The sequence below is a fragment of the Haemorhous mexicanus genome, chromosome 2, assembly GCF_027477595.1.
Source record: "Haemorhous mexicanus isolate bHaeMex1 chromosome 2, bHaeMex1.pri, whole genome shotgun sequence".
Taxonomy (NCBI): Eukaryota; Metazoa; Chordata; class Aves; order Passeriformes; family Fringillidae; genus Haemorhous; species Haemorhous mexicanus.
Genome location: NC_082342.1, coordinates 58947293 through 58953562, shown reverse-complemented (window position 1 = coordinate 58953562; position 6270 = coordinate 58947293). Strand labels below are relative to the sequence as shown.

Genomic DNA, 6270 nt, shown 5'->3' with positions numbered 1-6270 from the left:
AAAGGGAGGAACCAGGTGATGACCAAACACCGGTTGGTGCATCCTTTGTTTATACGAGCTACCTTCTGCCTGCCGTGAAGCTATCAAAATTATATGAACACTGCTAAAATGCAAGAGAAATAGGAACGTAATAAGTTCCTATAAAGCAACAGAGAGCTTTAAGGCAAATTAACAAAACCACTTTATAAAATATCTCATTCAGTTTGGTCCACTGCTGCAGAAGGTCATTAAGCCAAACACTGTAGTAAAATAATTTTGATCCATAACAGCAGAAAGGACAAACATTAAGCAAAGGATAATCACAAATTAGCATTCAGGACACCAGATGATCATTGCAGGTGTTGAGGGAAGATAGTTCCTCCCTGCACAAGTGCCTGGAAAAGCACATTTCTTCCCCTTTCCTCTCTGATGTTGGACATGACATGCTTGGGCAGCAGGCAGGGGACACCTCAGGTGCCCACAGTCCTGCCCTGTTCAGCCTCCACCCTTTGACTTTCACTGCAATAATGCCTGTATAGGAAACAGGCATTACCCTTCACTCCACCCAGCAAGAGCCCAGCCTGGGCAAACCCCATGGCTCGAGTTACGTACTACAGGAATTATTACTGCAGAAACCACATAAAACAATGGAGAAGAAGCCTTACAAGAGGCAGTGCAAGTGCACCAGTGAGGTGGCTTTGGTGCCCAGTATCTCCAGTAAACACATTTCTGCCATCCCAAGTGACTGCCATGACTGATGGAACCCAAAGTCATGGACTACATGAACACAAAGGACATTTTATAGACGTTTTGGAAGGGTGGTCCATCGACTAATAGAATGGTATCTGCATATTGTATCAAACTATGGGAAATACAATGGTGGCTAGTGAAGTTGTATTGAATAGTGTGAGGTCTGGCCATGGTGTAAATAGTATGGAATAAGGGGTGGAATATGTGCTGGGTGTGGCTGGGATAAATTGCTGAAGAGCGGCTGGTATGGGGCTGTGTTTTGGGTTTGTGCTGAACACAGGGCTGATAATGTAGAGATGTTTTTGTTATTTCTAAGCAGGGCTTACACAAGCAAGCTCTCACCCCAGACGCCAGTACAGACCGAGGTCAAGGCCCCGGTACGACCGACACCGACCCCACGGGCCCCACGGACCCGCCCCCTGCCGGCCACGCCCTCCCACAGACCACGCCCCCGCCCTGCACAAGCCACGCCCACACGCCATGGTCCCGCCCCTCTCTGCGGCCGACGCCCCCGCCCACCCGCACGGGAGGACTCCGCGCAGGCGCACTGCGCGCCAGAGCCAACTGCCCCCTCGCGGTCCCCCCAGCTCTCCCCAAAGATGGCGGCCGCGCGCCGCCGGGCGAGGCGGCGGGCAGCGCTGAGGCGGTGGGGCGGGGGCGGCGGCGGGAGCGGGGGGCAGTGACAGCTGCGGGGAGGGCAGGAAGAGGCGACGGAGCGGCGGCGGCCGGAGGGCAGGTACCACGAGTGGGCGGGCAAAGGGGTGGGGGAAGCGCCGCCCCTGCCCGAGCTGCGCCATCGGGAACTCCCCCTGTCGCTCCCCGCCTCGGCGCCGCTGCCCGCTGGCGGCGGAGCGCGGACCGTTAGCCGGGAGAGCCGCGGGGCCATGGCGGTGAGTAGGCGCTGATGGCGAACCGCCGCCTTCCCCTCCGCGGGGCGGCGAGAGGGGTGCGAGGGGACGGGGGCAGCGCCGCTGCCTGCCCCGGTGCCTGAGGAGCGGCGCTCCCCGCTGGGCAGGACCGGGAGCCGGCGCCTCCGACGGAGCTCCGCGAAAGAAACTTTGTGTCTCCCTCCCCTCCGCGGCTCGGAGGTGCCTCTGCCGGCCGGGGCGCGGGGATCCGCCCGCTGTCAGCGCCGGGCTGCGGCGCGGCGGCCGCGGGAGGAGGCGGTGGTTGAGCCGGAGAAAGAAGCAGATGCGGAGCGCGACCAGAACGGCTGAGCCGGCTGTGACAGGCGGGGAGGAGACGGCAGTGGTGGTGCTCGACACCTCTTTCTCGTCGTTGTTGTTGTTATTGTTGTTGTTCCTCTCCGCCGAAGCCATAAAGGTTCCCTCATAACGCCCAGCTAAAGGGATTGGGCGTCTCTATGTAGATAAAACAGTCTTCCCGAAAACACGGTAATAATAATCTTGCCGACTCCTAGCAGAGGCGTTATTCTTTCAGACAGATTTGCTTCCGATTCCCCCCTCCCTGAATATCGCCCAAGCTAAACAGAAACTTTTCGTTGCTTCCAGGCAACTTAGAAAGTGAAACCAACTAAAAGCAAAAATGAAACTTTTCAGCTGAATTTTATTGTGCGAAGTAAAGAAATTAAGCAGCAGAAACAAGAGAAAATGTCTTTGGTAGGAGAAAATGTTATAAATGGCACCTCAAGACGTGTTAGTCATTTGTTTAACCCTGTCAAAGGCATTTTATTAGCCACCTTGTATGTCAAGTGTTATTCTAGAACATTTCGGGTTATGAAGTAATTTATGTGAAATGTTCTTTGATTTTAGAATTTCAGTTTGCATTTGATCAAATACATACCTAATTAGAAATGCCTTAAATTTTCAAGGAGACTTAAAATCTCTAAATTTTTTGCTGCTGAGTACTTGGCAGCTTCTGTCTTAGAAGCTGTAGGAGCCAGTCCTGCTAAGCTTTCTGCTTTTAAGAAGCTATTTGGTTGTTATGGCAGTGGGAAACTTTCTGCTTTATACAGCGTAGAAATTTAACTGATGTGAATCTGCATCCGTAGATGTGTTTATTTTCTGTGTTGTGAAATAGTGTGAGTCACAGCAAATCAGTGGTCCTTAAAATTCAGAGAGGATGATCAGTTACATTTTTTTCTGCCTCTTTTTGTTTTTTAAGGAAATGATCTCAAATAATTATGAAATTTAATCACATGATGAATGAGGAAGTAGCGAGCTGTCAGGTAGGGAGAAAGCTGTACACACATGTAAAAGTCAGAAGTAGTTGAGTATCTCCAGCACTCAATGTTGGCAAATTGGATAGAGTTCTTGACAGCCAATGTTTCTACTAAGCATGAGGGAGCAAGAAGGGTGCTGGTCAAGTTTGGGAACCTGGCATCTAACCTAGATTCACTCTGTGTACACAAGTTATCTTGTCACACATATATTGAATCTGGGAGTTGTTTGTGCAAACTACATTAATTCAAAATCATTCACCAGAATGACTTTTCTGGTGACTTTGGGGGAGGAAGTTGCTGTGCTGTATGACTTCCACAGGGGCACTGGGCACTGATTTTTAGCAGATGAAGCCCTGGTTAAGAGAGACAGAGATCCTTGTCCTCAGAAAGGCCAGGACTCGGTGATCTGTTGCTTAGCTCACTTGGCCAGGGGGTGAGCAATCGGCTTTGGGCAGAGTCACAGGCTGACTACTGTAGATGATAATATTAAAACAGAATTAGGTGAGTGTCTCAGGTTTTTCTCAGGGCATATGGAGCTCTTCTGAGGCTTTTTGCTGTATGACAAGCTTTGGGTATATGAGTTTCAAGAGAGTCAGGTCATTACACCCAGCACTGGTTACCCAACTTCGGTCCATTAATGGCATTTCTACCTTTTTCAACTTGAAGTTTCTACTAGTTTGTGAACTTAAAACTCAAAAGCTTTAGATTTTTATGGGCAGTGATGTAATGGAACTGCAGAAACTTGGATTATGATTTGGACTAGTAACTCGTTTGCTTTGGGCTGTTAGTCCAGTGCATCTTGGGATGCTTTTCTTTGTTAACCTTTGCCTCATGGCCATTTAATTTTACTTGAATTTGGACCTCCATCGGCTAACTCAGTGTTATGCTGATGATTATTTTTGCTGAAGATCTCAAAGAGATCCTTTAGAATGGTTGTTGCAGCTTTAACTGCTTAATTGAACATGTTTCTGCAATGTTCTGTCTTAGGACTTGAGAAAAACTCTTAAAACCTGACTTCACAAGGGGTTCAAATTTTCATCCTTGTCAGTACTTTCTCCTAGATGGTTTTAACATGTAAATGCTTTTAGACAATGCCACAATTTTTCTTGCTGGCAGGTCACTTCTGCAATAGTGTATGCTGTTGTACATGTGTTGGTCTCTAGAAATACTGAATGCTGGGAAGGTGTGTGCTGCTGTTCTGATTGTCTTTTGATGGCTCTGTCGGTGGCAAATCCTGTAACCCAGCCTCATCCCCCTTTTTGGGGGGGTTGAACTGGCAAACATTCAGTCTTGTTCATTCCCAGACAGACAGATACCAGAAAAGACAGTTTTTGTGAGGATGCAGGCCTACTTCCTAGACGGTGTTGTTTGCACCATTGATGCTCCTTGTCAGTGCCTTCTGGAACCTCATGAATTCTTCTAGCAATTTTGTATCTTTTTTTCACCTCCACTGTCTAATTGTTGTGGGATTTCTAGTTCAATCTCTGCTAAAATGTCTACAGATAGTGTCATGTTCCATCAATGCATTTCTGTTATCTAGAATATGAATTGGATTCTCTCTGTTACAGGTGTCAATAACACTTCTATATTTTATCATTGATTTCTTTAAGACTGTTGGCTTGGGGAAATTCCCAGGCAATTTGTAGTAAAATTCAACTTCACTACAATTTAGAGTGCATGAGTTGAATTGAGAGCTGATGTTTCTCCTGTAGGACCAGATCTCAGTAAAAATGGATTTGACTTGGACTGTCAAGTTTTTAGTTTAACTAAAAGATACTGTCTGTATCTCAGGAAAGCAATAATAGTTTGGAATGAGTACACTGCTTTTTCTGTTCAGCAAACATGAACAATGTTTATTTTGCTCATGGGGCCAGTGTTTCCCGAGCTACAGAAATGACTGGTTTTTTGCTTGTTCTTTGCCATATACAGTAAACTTTGAGCTTTCTTAATGCTGGTGTTCACTTGATGTCAATAGAAAAACACTATCAGCCTTTTTCTTAATCTTCTCTATTCATGGAGTTTAATGGTTGTGTTTATGTCCTGTAGTATTTTGGACTGTCATCCTCAGGTCTGTATTTTGTAGGGCTGATGAGGTAGCAGGATGTTTAGGAAATGTTTGTAACACTTAATACTTCTACATGTTCCTTGTAGGTTGTCATTTTTAATAGTTCCAATAATTTGCTTTTGGTTTCAGATGGAAGAAATATTTTCGAAGTCATTTTGTTTGCCCCCCCAGAAATCTGGTCCTATTCCAGCTGCTGACACACTCTTGAGCCTGTAACCACTGAAAATAAAATCTGCAGACTTCTTGCTAACCTGTCCTAGATGACTTTAATGAAATGTAAATTAAAATAGCATTTGCTATGCTCTTTTGTCAATAGTAAAATAGAATTTTTAGTGGTTCCTTTCATGGTGGACTCTTGATGTACTCACTTGTTAGGTTATGCACTTTTTCCTTGTTGTATTGATAATCTGTTTTGGTTACAACACGCACTGCAGAAAATGTTGGTCTTCAGTTTGGTGGCACAGTTGTGTAGAGCACTGTGTTATTACTCTTTTTGGATGTATTGTTTCAGAAAGCTTTTGTATTCAGAATTGCAGTAGCTCAAGAATGAAATATCCTTTTATTTTTTAAATACTTTATTAAAACTTCAGCGCCATGCTCATTTGTGATGTCTTCACAGCACATTTCAAACTGAGTTAGACTGGACCTGCTTAGCCCTCTTTGTTCATGGCTCCAAGTAAATTTTTACTGTTTATATCTAGGCAAGCACACTTGTTGGCCTCAGTCTCATCAGACCTACCAATATATCTACCAGTGTTCTTAATAGAATTTATATTTTTGTCTCCCTTTAAGTTTTTACTTTTTCAGGATATGTGGAGCTTCTGCTCATGCTGTTCTGCAGTCAGAACATCACTTAGGCTAACATTGGTATCTTTTCTTTTGGTTTAGTACCTCGGGCATCAAACACCACCTCAACACCAGTCCACAGAAGTTAATCAGGAGCACTGAATATGCCTATGGTGTCCCTCCCCCCCAATTTTGCTGCCAGAGTAGTTCCAAAGCATTTAGGACACTTGAGAAGATACACTGCAAAATTGTGCATTTGTAGACAATAAAAAATATTGTACCTTACTATATATTGAATGACTTGGGGCATAGCAAGTTGTCTAAATTATCTACAAGTTTGCAATCCCAGTTTGACCAGTAGAAGTAATTTTTATTAGCCATTAATAAGAAGAGCACAGCACTTTCTAAGATGTAATAAATGTCTTCAGCAAGGTCCAAAAGGATTTATACTGTGACATGTATGGCTAGGTTGTAACTTTATTCTGTAACTGGGAGTGAAAAGGAATAT

General features: G+C 45.1%; 1 protein-coding gene across 2 annotated transcripts in view; it reads left to right on the top strand.

The window, feature by feature from the left end:
• The first annotated feature begins 1445 nt into the window (after window positions 1-1445).
• FNDC3A (fibronectin type III domain containing 3A) overlaps window positions 1446-6270 on the top strand; it is a 111325-nt gene continuing 106500 nt past the window's right edge. The window contains exon 1 of one of the 2 annotated variants that reach the window (XM_059839013.1): window positions 1446-1465. The gene's annotated coding sequence lies outside the window, so the exon portion shown is untranslated. Of the gene's footprint in view, window positions 1466-1526; window positions 1620-6270 lie in introns of those variants that run through there. The other variant, XM_059839014.1, reaches the window with a different exon arrangement.